This window comes from Dipteris shenzhenensis, chromosome 18 (assembly GCF_047967505.1).
Source record: "Dipteris shenzhenensis isolate YYH24624 ecotype China chromosome 18, Dip_SZ_1.0, whole genome shotgun sequence".
NCBI lineage: Eukaryota > Viridiplantae > Streptophyta > Polypodiopsida > Gleicheniales > Dipteridaceae > Dipteris > Dipteris shenzhenensis.
In genome coordinates, this window is record NC_141613.1 from 17,029,290 (window position 1) to 17,043,892 (window position 14,603).

The following is a 14,603-nucleotide window of genomic DNA, read 5'->3' on the forward strand; positions in this document are numbered from 1 at the left end:
ATATGGCGACTAAGCAAGAGGCCATAGAGCAAGAGAGGGTAGATCAAGAGGAAAGAGAAGGTAGAGGTAGAGCATGAGGGGATAAAGCAAGAGAAGGCACAGAAATAGTGAGAAGAGCAAGAGAGAGAAGACCAGCTGTAGGAGGTGCTACAACCCAAATTTTAAAAAATGGAGGGAGAGAGCAACTGGACTAGAGCAAAGGAGAAGAGAGAGAGGGGCAAGGCCTGCAATAGGCTAGAGGACAAAAGAAATTCGTCCAAAAGGTCCCACAATGGAGGGAGAGGGAAGTTGGATCAGAGCAGAGGAGCAGAGAAAGGGTGCAAACCTGTAGTAGGCTAGAGGACAAAAGAAATTCATCCAAAAGGTCCCACAATGGAGGGAGAGGGTAGTTGGACCAGAGCAGAGGAGCAGAGAAAGGGGGCAGACCTACAGTAGGCTAAAGGACAAAATAAATTTGTCCAAAAGGTACAAAATGGAGGGAGAGGGCAGTTGGACCAGAGCAGTTGGACCAGAGCAGAGGAGCAGAGAAAGAGGGGGCAGACCTATAACACACCTAAGGAGAAGAGAAATTTGCCCACAAGGGCCCACAGACATAAATGAGATTTGGGGATGATCTGGGGTGGGTGCACATGGGAGGGTGGTCAAGCATGGATTAAGGGGGGGAAGGATGGTTTGGGTAGTCCACAATAGGGGATCTCTACATGCCTGCCATCCCTCCACCTCAACATACCATTGCCCCACATAAAGGAGATCTCTCATTAGTACACCTCAAATCCCTCTCTAATCCCTTAAAATTAGGAAACACTAATTGGAGGCCCTTTTGAGACCCCATTTCTCCCCTAATAAGTTAGCACTGCTTGTGAGTGGTTTGGTAGTGCTTTGGCATTGCTTTTTGAGATTGCTTGGTCATCGCTTTGCATTTTTAGACTACTTCATGGAATATGCAAAGGACTCTACATGTGCTTTGTGGGTCTCACTGCTTTAGCACTGTTTTGTATGTGTGCTTGTCAATGCTTAGCAGTGATTTGTGACTACTTTACCATTGGTTTGTCTTTCAAAACTACTTTCCCTGTAAACAATCATTGCTTTCAGTATGCTTTGGCACTACTTTGTCACTGATTGCTTTTGTGAGTGCTTTAGCACTACTTGTGAGTAGTTTGGTAGTGCTTTGGCACTACTTTCTAACCGCTTGGTCATTGCTTTGCATTTTTAGGCTGCTTTACATGGAATATACAAAGTACTCTACATGTGCTTTGTGGGTCTCACTGCTTTAGCATTCTTTGTATGTGTGCTTATCAATGCAAAGCAGTGCTTTGTGACTACTTTACCACGGCTTTCTCTTTTAAAACTGCTTTCACTTAAAAGAGTCATTGCTTTCAATGCAAACAGTCATTGCTTTCAGTATGCTTTGGCACTGCTTTGTGACTACTTGCTTTTGTAGTGCTTTGCATTGCTTGTGACTAGTTTGGTAGTGCTTTAGCACTACTTTTTGACTACTTGGTCACTACTTTGCATTTTTAGACTGCTTTATATGGAATATGCAAAGTACTCTACATGTGCTTTGGCACTGCTTTGTGACTACTTGCTTTTTTGAGTGCCTTTGTAGTGCTTGAGCACTGCTTGTGAGTGGTTCGGTACTACTTTGGCACTGCTTTCTGGCTACTTGGTCACTGCTAAGCATTGACAAGCACACATACAAAGCAGTGCTAAAGCAACGAGACCCATACAAGAGTACTTTGTGGGTCTCGCTACTTTAGCACTGCTTTGTATGTGTGCTTGTCAGTGCTTAGCAGTGCTTTGTGATTGCTTTACCACTGCTTTCTCATTTAAAATTGCTTTCCGTGTAAACTGCTTTGCCACTGCTTTCTCTTTTAAAACTGCTGTGTATGTTCTGTGTTAGGTACCATGTGTTCTCTAGTAGTTAGCATTTATTGTCTGCTATTTATAATATATTTGCTATCTATTAGCATTTTTGTGTGTCAGGCAAGCATTTGGTCTATGCTACCTAACATGTATTCTATGCTAACTAGCAAGGCTCCGATATCTAGAGGTAAGTCGCTAGAGCAGAGATAAAAGCTGTGCTCCTTTCTAGAGATAAACGGTGGTCAATATGGCCCTTGCCCCTACAGGGGATCCCTCAAGGGCCATATTGACAAATGTTTATCTCTAGAAAAGTCTCGAGAGATAAATTTGTTTGTCAATATGGCCCTTAAGGGGTCCCCTTTAGGGACAAGGGCCATATTGACAAGGGTACTGATATTGCTCCCTCAAGACATTGCTTTTGCACTGCTTGTGAGTGGTGAAAGCAAGTATGCACCACCCACGGGACCACAAAAAGATTGTAATTTTTAGATTTAGAATTTGGGTTTACCCCATGTAATGAAATGCCATCTTAATCAAGTCATTGGTATTGTGATGTCTCTTATTGTAGTCTAAATGTCTTCCAGTTATTATGCATGCTCTCGATTTGAACAGAGATCATAAACCTTTAATTAATTTGATTATCATACATTAATCTTATACTATCTTGCATTTGAGATTTGTGACCGCTTACCTCATCACTCCCCTCGAAGAACTTAAAAGCTGACAGGGAATTGTATTTTATTAAAATTACAGTTCAAAAATTGAGAGTTGTAGATATTTGCACCCGTGCGTAAACATGTGTTAACTTAATGATAGAGCGAGAGATGTAGAGAGGTGCCTTGATGAAGCTCGTATCATGTTGTGGTTTGTATAGGTGATCAAAAATTAGCATTGGTCATGTACAAAAGAGGTCCTTTCAAACTCCGACCTGAGATGAGTGCAAAGATAGCATGTGGTTCACATCCAGGTCAGCACAAGAGAGCACTAAAAAGATATGCTACAAAGATAGGGATTATTCACTATACCAACAATATCGCAATACCCCCTCATGAACTCAGAGAGTAGGATTTTGTTGTCTCCCCTAGGACCTGACAATTACATGATTCCAAAGAGCAAGAATGTAGAACGACGTGTACTTGTGATAGACATGAATGGTGTGCTGATTTATCATCACAACCATGAAAAGCAGCTATTTTGGCCTCAATGGCATCGTCACGCATGGCAAGTATGAGACCTCCACGAAGGGCCCGATCCTGACTTGATATTTTTGGTACCAGAGGACATAGACTTTTCTGTGTTGGGTTGCTCGATGGTTTGACGTATATATATGGAGCTCCCAACAAAGACGCAACCTGTTGCAGCGCTTTAAGTTGTGCTTTCTTAGCTGGGAGAAAGTTATCTCAAGATTTTTCGATCAGGAATATTGTGATAGAGCACATTTCACCATTTCTGATGGGAAACTAATCTTTTTCAAAAACCTGTGGTATTTCTGGGAGAAATACCCTTTCTACGATGTATCGAGCATCGTGCTTCTAGATGATAACTTTTACAAGTGTATAAGAAATCCAAAAGGGACATTTTGTGTAATCCAAAGTTAGATTCAGTCCCTATGCATTGGCAGTACAATTTTTTGGTTAAGCATGTAGGACACTGGTTATGGCGATGGTTGAACTCATGGGATTGCCAACAGTTTGCATCTAAAGACTACTTTGGTGCTTGGGAAGATACAGATAGCCCGCTAGTTGCAGAAAAGTATGCTGTATAGCTTGGATGGGCGACAGCCCTAATTGTGGAGCTCATTGCTTCTTGGACACGTGACATGTTTATCAAACCGAGGTGGGGGACGCAGTTTACAAGCTGTTATCTGTGAAATTGTTCAAGGGCTACAAATACAACTTGTAACCTTGGTCATGTACCTTGTTGTTTCATGAGGTGTAATTCTTGGCTATTGGATCATGTACAATTGCTAGCTAGATTATAATACCAGACCATGTAATTATTCTTTGTGACTTGCATCATGTCTTGCCTAGCTATAGTGCTTTTTGACTGCTTGTAAATATTATCAGTAACTTGGATCATGTGTTCTATGGTTGGATCATGAAGTATTACTTTTGCTAATGGATCATGACCATTACTTGATTGATGTATATACAATGGTTTCTCACATATTTGGTACAACCAATCATACTTGGCTTCTTTTTTGAGAGGAGACAAATAAACAATCATAGAAAATGATAGGCAAATAAAAAATCGTAGAAAATGAAAGCAAGCATGGAAAATAAATTAATTAGAGTGTTGTCTAAAGATCATAAGGCATGCTCTTGTAGACATCGTCGTACTCTTCAAGTGATAGCAAGTAAAAGTTCTCTCTCCCTTAATGGCTTCCAGTGAAAACTTGATTGACCTTACAAGATGGGAATATAAAATGCCCTCAGGTTCATGATCAAGAAGCTTGTAGTGGAGGTCACCTTGATGACCCTTCACAACAAAGGAGCTTGCAGCAATTATGTTGCCTCAAGCACCCTTTGTAGCCTTTTGGCTCTCTCCTTAGCTTTGGTACACTTCAAGATGTAGAAGTTTGCACCCTCTTCATTGTCTACCTCTACATTCACTGCGAAGTTGTCCCCCACGCAAAGAGCATCGCTAAGCATTTCATGATGCCCTTCAAAGAGAGGCTCCTCAATGAGCTCCTCATCAATATCCAAAACACCTGCATCGTCAAGAACAATGATGTGATATTCCCAACTAGACACATGCTTCTTATTGGTGCAGTGTCTCCAAGACTCTTGAATACAAGGATTGCAATAGCACGACAACCTTTTCATAGCTATTTGACTAGCAACCTCTTACGCAGCTCCTCGTATACAATGCATGGATTGTTTCTGTGGCACCAGTTGACAGTCCCACTATTTAGATCTATCAATATCCCCTTCCTTAACCTCCCAAAACACTCGTGCTACATTCCTCTCCTTAGATGCATAGCTAGCTTGAGCCCCATGAGAAAAGTTGATCCTCAAAAAATCCACGACATCACTTGCATTTTTTAAGGTGGGTCCATTTGGCTTTAGATATTCATGTCTCAATACTCTCTTCACAACAACCCCAACCCCAGCCCCATCGTGCTCGCCCTTTCCATCCAAAGAAATTCCATGTCATCTTCAAACCCACTAGCTGTTCAAATCTAGAAACAAAATAGAAAGGTCTTCTAGCCTTGAATTGAGAGGCTGCTTCATCTAACTAAACCCAATGCCTAGTCAGCTCCAACCCTTGATCTGACAACCACCTATGATGCAACATAAAGCAATGCTGGACAAAGAGGGTGTCGTGCACCTTGTCATCTAAAATGAAAAAATGAAATGTCTTCTTCACCTCACATTCAATACGAACATAATTTGTTATGTGGACAAAAATTGTAACCTGGCTAGAGAGCCACTGCATGGTCTGAATCTCATTTTGCTCCTTGAAAGAATAGTTCTATGCAAAGTCCACCACTGAAACCACATCTTTAAGAAACCTTAGTAGACACTCTTTGAACTGTTCAACCTACCACTTGCACGTGTGACAATCATGACATAAAATTTGAGAGACATCCATAACAGGAATGTATCTCAATGTTGTAAGGACTTCCATATTGCAGCAAACATATCAAGTCTGGCATACCATAAACTAACTGATGGCTGCTTACTAATCATAAGCATTTGATCCTGGACACTTGATACATGCAATGCATAAGAGAATCCAACCCGTGATCCCATAGCCATAACCGAATTGCCTCTAGCAATCTTCCATGCATGATACCAGAGAGACATGATAACCTACCTCAACCAACTGTCCAGTACTGATCTTGCTCATAGCAAGTCCTGGTATATGTCTAATCCTCTGTAGAACAAGAATAGAGCCACTAGGCATAACAAGGTGGATATCCCCATAACCATAGACATCCATAGAATGATCAATGCCCATCAAACTGCTCTCCACAATGCATTCCTGATATGCACTGAACCATGACCTATGAGGAGTCATATGACATGAAGCACATGGATCTAACATCCAATCACCAAGAATGGGTCCATTAGTGGCCAAGAAGGAGGTGTTAGACATAGACAAAAGAATGCCTTCATCACTGCTACTGTCAGTGGAAACCTTGGCATCCACGCCTTGAAGCTCAACATGCTGCTTCTCCTTCTTCCTGTCATTCTTAACCTTGCTCTTCTTCTTGCATTTCTTAGCCATTTCCAGCATTACTTTTTCATGTGGCCATACTTTCCACAATAGAAACATCTAACATAAGTCCGAGAGCTAGACTTGCTCTTGGAAATCCCCCTTGAACATGACCTATTTCTACCAATTGATCTACCTCTGGATTGCATGTCAAGGCTGTATTTCAGCCCATCAACAACTTGTAAGTTCAACCCATCATGCTGTAACATAACACTATCACGGTCATACATCCGGCATATACGAGTATAGAACTCATATGCATGGCGGTCTACACCTTGTACACCATCCTGTACCTGCAAGTAGACTTCGAGAGTGATGACTGAATGATAGAGCGTGCTTGCTCATCCATGTCATCCCAATTACTCTGTTTAATGCTATTAGGCTTGACACCTTTACATTAAACGGGCTTATATTGCCTCTTCTGCACTAATACATCATAAATTTGCTCTTTTCAATACTGAAAGTTCGATCCATCCAACCTCTCAATATCAAAGAGGGCACTACTAGCTGTAGATGCCATATCTGTGGCACAATAGCTCACAACCAAAGAGCTGTACAGTGCAATAGGCAACCCAAATGACCAAAAAATATAGTGCTGTCCAGACCAATCATGTCTCCAAATAAACTGGCTAATCCAAGGCTTAAAAGCACTCAGCCATAAAGAGGCATAAACAAGAATATATGCAGCCCGGTAACCTGCCAATGCCTCGCATAAATCCAGTAGAGTGTCCCCTGCAAAGGTCTCAATGCATACACCAAAATGTGTGCAAGAAATCCACTATCCAAGTGTCCAATGACAAAACTGTCACCTCGAGCAGGCATGTGCATCAATGATATGCATCAAAATGGCATTTACTACATCACCAATGCATCACCTCAAGTGTGTAACCCTTTGGCATCAAAATCAAGCATTCACCACTTGCCAAATGTGCCAAAGTGACTTGCCAAAATGCCAATAATGCCCTTAGACTGAAGTGAGATCCCAATCACTTTCTGTAATTTACTGTGAGTTCCCAATTCACTGTTGTGCAAGAGAAATTCCTACAACAATACCTCACATCCACTTTGGGCAAGATAACATGCCGTCTTTGTTTTTGAACAGTGATATCTTTTCACCGAAAGACCGGATGCCAAAGCTGTAAACAGCAAAGTTGTAACTTGTAGAAAGATCTACAACTTGTCAGTTGACCTCAAGAGCCAAATCCTTGTGGATTCTTAGATATTCTCACCTGAAAACAGCTTCCTGCACATTGGTCACAAATAGACAGTAGACTGTAACTTTTTGTGGTATTGCAGAGGCTGTAACTCCTGCAGAGTGTATACCGGATCAACTTGCTTTCAAAAAAAAAGTTGTTGTCTGTTCTGCGAACTACAACTTTCCAGTTCGGCACAAAGTGTAATTCCGCACCAGGAAAGAGATATTCAGTCCTGAAAATGAATGTTTTGTAATAAAAACAGCAACAGCAGCTTCCTTGTATGCTTGCTACCCTTTACAGCACTCTGCTCCGGCAAAACAGCCCAAAAAATGGTCAAAATACATCCAGCAGATCACCTCGTATGTCCTGAAAATGAATGTTTTGTAATAAAAACAGCAACAGCAGCTTCCTTAAATGCTTGCTGCCCTTTACAGCAGTCTGCTCTGGCAAAACAGCCCCAAAAATGGTCAAAATACATCCAGTAGATCACCTCGTATGTCAACTGCAACACCAGCAAAATGGCAAGTACAATACCCAACCAAATCAGCCCCGAGAATGCTCACAGATCAGCGATAAAATAGCCCAAAAGCACTGGTAAAACAGCCCCGAAATGTGCTCCAAACAACAGCAAATCATTGACAATACATCCTCCTCAGCTGCTCAATGAACTGACATAAACACCACCATACATGTAGGTGTAAAACCATCAAAATGTCCATTGAATCACCATCAAAATGACCTCAAAGCATGTGTCCATAGTCGACAAAAGTATCTGCAATGGCCTCTGACAAGAGAACTCCTAAACCGTGAGTCTCAATGTCAGCCTACTGTTGCTCAGGGTGCCTAACTATACCCCCAAGCCAAGCCAAAAACCAACTGAAAAGCTGAATGTCCACACGGGCAAGATCCACTGTAGAATGTCCGTACAAGGACCAAAATGCACTGATAAGATGAGTAAACACTGCTCTCAAGCGACCAACACTAGCTGCTCAGTGCACAAGCACAAGATGCTGCCAGATCTGAACCTGCACAAACTGCAAAAATCACCGAAAATGCCCATAAAACGGCCTGCAAGCACCTGCCAAACGCCATATCCACAGCAAAGTGACTAGATAGGCCTTGAGTCCTATCACCATACATCAACTTTGCCACCACCAGCTGCTCAACAAGCTCCTGGACGGCTTCCGAACAAGCTCCGCAAAATGGCAGAAAAATATGCCCAAAACAACACCTGAGAAGCTTCAAAAATGGCAATGTGCCTAAACCGGGATGCCTCCGAAACTCAGCAGGATGTAATGCCCCTTGTTCCTGGCCTGATAGCCTTCATCCTTGTGCTCCGATGAAACTGACAGCTCGCAAAATGGTGAAGAAATGACCCTGCTGTGAGAAAAACTATCACTGCCCTGCTACAGCAAAAGGCGCCTGGCCTGGGAGCTCTTTTCCTTCTCAAATCAGCAAATGACTGCAAATCAGCTCAAGACCAGCTGCAAAAGAGCTTGAGAACCGATTTTAATGAGCTCCAAGCTCAAGAAACTGAGAAAAAACAAGCACACCCAAAGGCGTTCCCACACACGATTTTGCCTGTCACTATTCTTCTTCTCAAAATCGATTTTGCTAAGGCTCAATTCGCACCCAAATCAGCCCTTGTGCAAAACTCGATTTGCGTGCTCAAAGCTTCACAAGCTTCTTCTCCTCCTCGTACCTCCTCCGAGCTCCAATGCTCCAGCTATGGCAAGCCCGTCTCCCTCGCGAAATACCTCGACTCGAAGCTCTGACTCGAAGCTCATAGCGTCGCCTACGCCCACACACACCACAGGCCTGAAGCCGTGGTACTCTGATACCAGTTGTGGGAGAAGAGGGAGCACTCATGAAGAGATAAGAGACACCGCATATATATATGAGTATATATGGACCTTGTACAAGTGGGTGGGCACACTACCCTTTACCCCAACATAAAACACTCCTCAAATAGAAAGCAGTGGGCAAGCAGCCACAAATTAATGTTAAAGCACTCATAACGCAGTCAAGAAAAGGACAAGCAGTCATAAAGCACAGCCAAAGCAGTAGAAGCACATGCAAAGAACATGCAAAGCACTGCCAAAGCACATCTAAAGCTCTATCAAAGCACATGTAAAGAACTCTTCAAATAGAAAGCATGGAAAAGTTACCACAAATCATGCAAAGCATATTACAAGTGGAAAGCAGTGGAAAAGCACTCATAAAGCAGTCAAGAAAAGGACAAGCATTCATAAAGCACTGCCAAAGCAATAACAAGCACATGCAAAGCATTGCCAAAGCACATGTAAAGCTCTGCCGAAGCACATGTATAGAACTCTTCAAATAGAAAGCAGTGGACAAGTTGCCACAAATCATGCAAAGCACATTACAAGTGGAAAGTAGTGGAAAAGCACTTATAAAGCAGTCAAAAAAAGGACAAGCAGTCTTAAAGCACTACCAAAGCACTAACAAGCACATAAGCACATGCAAAGCACATGTAAAGCACATGCAAAGCATTGCCAAAGCACATGTAAAGCTCTGCCAAAGCACATCCAAAGCACATGTAAAGCACTCTTCAAATAGAAAGCAGTGGACAAGTTCCCGCAAATAATGCATAGCACATTACAAGTGTAAAGCAGTGGGAAAGCACTCATAAAGCAGTCAAAAAAAGGACAAGTAGTCATGTAACACTGTCAAAGCAGTAACAGGCACATGCAAACCACATGCAAACCACATGTAAAGCACTGCCAAAGCACGTGTAAAGCTCTGCTAAAGCACATGCACAGCACATGTAAAGTACTCTTCAAATAGAAAGCAGTAGACAAGTTGCCACAAATCATGCAAAGCACATTACAAGTGGAAAGCATTGGAAAAGCACTCATAAAGCAATCAAGAAAAGGACAAGCAGTCATAAAGCACTGCCAAAGCAGTAATAAGCACATGCAAAACACATATAAAGCATATGCAAAGCACTGCCAAAGCACATGTAAAGCTCTGCCAAAGCACATGCAAAGCACATGTAAAGCAATCTTCAAATAGTAACAAGCACATGCAAAGCACATGTAAAGCATATGCAAAGCACTGCCAAAGCACATGTAAAGCTCTGCCAAAGCACATGTAAAGCAATCTTCAAATAGAAAGCAGTGGATAAGTTGCCACAAATCATGCAAAGCACATTACAAGTGAAAAGCAGTAGAGAAGCACTCATAAAGCAGTCAAAAAAAGGACAAGCAGTCATAAAGCACTGCCAAAGCAATAACACGCACATGCAAAGCACTGCCAAAGCACATGCAAAGCACATGTAAAGCACTCTTCAAATAGAAAGCAATGGACAAGCAGCCACAAATCAATGTTAAGGCACTTTCAAAGCAATCACAAAGCACTTACAGAGAACCTGTAAATTTCATGTAAAGCACATTACAAGTAGAAAGCAGTGGAAAAGCACTCATAAAGAAGTCAAGAAAAGGAAAAGCAGTCATAAAGCAGTCAAGAAAAGGACAAGTAGTCATAAAGCATTGCTAAAGCAATAACAAGCACATGTCAAAAACTGCACAAGCAGTGCCAAAGCACTGACAAACAATCAAAAAATCAAGCTGTCAAAAAGTAATTTTTAAAAAGAAAGCAGTGGTAAAGTAGTCATTGAGCAATTCTTAGCAGAATCTAAGAAGTCAAAAGCACATGCAAATAACATGCCAAACCACATACAGAGCTTTGCTAAAACACTACCAAACCAATCACAAAAGTAAGCAGTGACAAAGTAGCACTAAAGCATTGTCATAGCACTGAAAAGCAGATGTAAAGCACTCCTCAAATAGAAAGCAGTGGACAAGTGGCCACAAATCAATGTTAAAGCACTTTCAGAGCAGTTACAAAGCACATACAAAGAACTTGTAAATTTCATGCAAAGCACATTACAAGTAGAAAGCAGTGGAAAAGCACTCATAAAGTAGTTAAGTAAAGGACAAGCAGTCATAAAGCATTGCCAAAGCATTAACAAGCACATGCAAAGCAGTCACAAAGCATTGCTAAAAAAGCATTGACAACCAGTCAAAAAATCAAGCTGTGAAAAAGAAGTTTTTAAAAAGAAAGCAGTGGTAAAGCAATCTCACTGAGCATGAGTCCAATACCATAGAAGCTTCTAAAGTGAAAAGACAGCGCTGAAGCACTTACAAGAGCACTTCTAAAGTGACAGACCCAACTGGGTACATGTGAAAACACTTCTAGCATTGCTAAAGCACATGCAAAGCACACTGTAAAGCACAAGCAAAAACTAGTCACAAACCATTCTCAAAGCAGTTACAAGAGAAGCTATGAGTGACATAGAGGACCAAGTTGCATTGACAAAGCAATCCAACAGAAGATTCACCTGAATGTGTGCCTTAACTTGGAGTCTACATGGCTCCAGGCAGTCACATAGCACTGAGAATGCAACCTCAAATCAATTCATCATGGCAAAAACCTGTCTAGAAGCAGTTCATAATGGCAAAAACCAATCTAGAAGCAGTTCATCATGGCAGAAACCAGTCTAGAAGCAGTTCATCATGGCAAAAACTAGTCTAGAAGCAGTTCATCATGGCAAAAACCAATCTAGAAGCAGTTCATTATGACTCAGACGAGGAATCATGGGAAGGTGAATCCAAACCAAAGGTTCCTCAAGAGGATGGATAGGGTGGTGCTTCACATAGGCTTTTCTGCTTATCCTCTTTCTACAAACATCTTTCTTATTGAGAGACACCTGTGTTTCCTGAGTCCAAAATGTAGACACAATATCTTGAACCTCCTATGTAATGCTACTACATTGTTGTTGTTGTCTTCGGCAGGAGAATAGCAATGACCTTCCTTGTTCTTAGTGTTGAGATATCAAGCTCTACCCCCGATATATCTCCTGGATGACTATCATTTATGTCACCGCCTATGTTAGTTGTACTCGTGGTGTAGTTAGACTACCACGTATGTTTTTGGTTTGGGTTCACATATGAACCACGTATTCTAGGGTTTGACATATAGGGTATTTCCCTCTTCTATTGTATTGTTGTTGTGTGCAAAAGTGAAGAAAGGCTTCACCCTCCAACCTTGTGTCCTCTCTCTTTTGTGTGTTGTGAAGAAAGCTGAACTTGAGTCTCCTATCTCTCTCCCTTATTCTTTACATGGTATCAGAGCCTTGTTCGTGGTAAGGAGCTCAAGAAAGCAAGCCAAGTTTGTGGTGTCCTGGTAAGAGGACCAGTGTTGCTTTCCTATTTCGAGTTTGGGAGCAAATCTCTGCAGGTAGCACAGCCAGAAGTGCAGGAGTGCACTGTTTCAGATTGAGAGGCCCTTCGCGGTGTGGCGAGAGCGCAGTATATGCTGCGCTCTCGCCACACCGCGAGAGCGCAGCATATATTTTTTTGATTTGAGGCCGTTTTAGGGCCCGTTTTGAAGGCGGAAGTTCTTCGCAGGCACTCAAAAAAAGGCCCTGTTTTTTGCTGTACGACCACTGCGCGGCTAGTCGGTGGAAAGGTGCCACAGAAATTGCATCGTATGCCTGTGTGCAGAGATATTGGGAGTTGCAGATTCATGCCTGTTGCCTGTTGATGCAAAATCGTCACTAGGAAGTGACTGTGTGGTGAAATACCACTTTCGTCAGTGTTGCAGATCTGCCCCTGTGAGGCTTTTTGCAGAAGTTTTGCTATTTGTCCTTGTGAGGCATTTGCTGTGTTTACAGGTTGCTGTTGCAATTCGTGATTTGTAAAATGTCTGAGAATCTGTTTACCATTGTCAGTGAGAAGCTTGACAAGAACAACTTCCAAGCATGGAAGTTCAGGATAACAAACTTCCTTATGGGAAAGGGAGTTTGGGAGTACATCAGTGGTGAAACTGCAGAACCAGTTTTGGGTGCTGCTCCCACTCCTGCTGAATTGAAGGCCTTTAAAGAATGGCATGAAAAAGCCAGAAAATGCCTGTATTGGCTGTCTGTTAGCATTTCAGATTCTATGATTGTGCATATACAGGATGTAGAGACGCCTAAGGAGGCATGGGATACATTGGTGAAGCTGTATAGCACAAATACCAAAGCACGAAAGATGCAGCTAAAGTAGGAGTTGCACAATGTGCAAAGGAAAAATCTGAATATAAATGAGTATTCCTTGAAGGTGAAAGGCCTTGCAGATTCTCTTGCCTCCATTGGAGCACCTGTTGATGATGAGGACTTAGTGTCCGTGACCTTGAATGGTCTTGGGAAAGATTATGCACAGTTTCGGACATCCATTGGAGTCCGTGAAACATTTCCTGATTTTCAGGAACTTATTGCTCTCTTGCTGAGTGAAGAGCAAAGGAATGGTGGTTCAGCCACCTCAACTTCTCAAGAGACTGCTTTCTACTCGAATACAGGTAGAGGCAGGGGTAGAGGAAGAGGCCGTTTTGGTGGCCGTGCAGGAAATCAGAACCAACAGCAACAACAGGAAAACCAGTCCTATGGAGGAGGACGTGGTAGTTCTAGAGGCAGGGGGAGCCAAAGAGGCCGTGGTTCATGGCAAAGGAACCAGCAAGTAAATAGCAGCACAGAATGCTATTATTGTGGAAAGCCTGGACACAAGGAGAATACATGCTATAAAAAGCAGAATGACATCAAAAGTGGGAAGTTGCAGCAAAGCAACTATGCATCATCAAGTGGGCATGGTGACGACAGAAATGAGCACCTTTTTGTGATGCAGCATATGGTTAACTCCATGTCAGGAGATGCTGCAGCTTGCAATGATGTTTGGTATGTTGATTCAGGTGCCTCTAACCACATGACCAGTCATGGTGAGTGGTTTCATGATGTTAGAAATTTGGATAAGCCAGGTTATGTTGAAACAGGTGATGATACTGCGCACCCAATTACGCAGGTTGGTAAAGTGCCATTGGCTATGCAGGATGGCAAAACGAAGTACTTGGCAGATGTACTTCATGTTCCAAAAATCACTAAGAACCTGGTTTCAGTTGGCCAGATGGTTGAGCAAGGTCTGCAGGTTAGATTTAATCCTGATGGATGCTTTGTTGAGGACTTGAAAAATAAGTGCCGCTTGGTTGCAAAAGGCAACAAAAATGGCAGAATGTTCACCTTGGATGTTGATATGCCTGAGGTGAAAGCTGCTATGTTTGCGCATGGGAGAGGTGTCATTGCAGATATTGAGATATGGCACAAGCGCATTGGGCACGTGAATATACAAAGGCTGAAATCTATGCAAACGAAAAACATTGTTGCAGGTTTGCCTAAATTCAGAGTTGAGGGAATGCAAAAGGTATGTGAAGCATGCCAAATGGGTAAGCAGGCCAGACATGCATTTCCCAAAAATGCTAAGGTGAGTA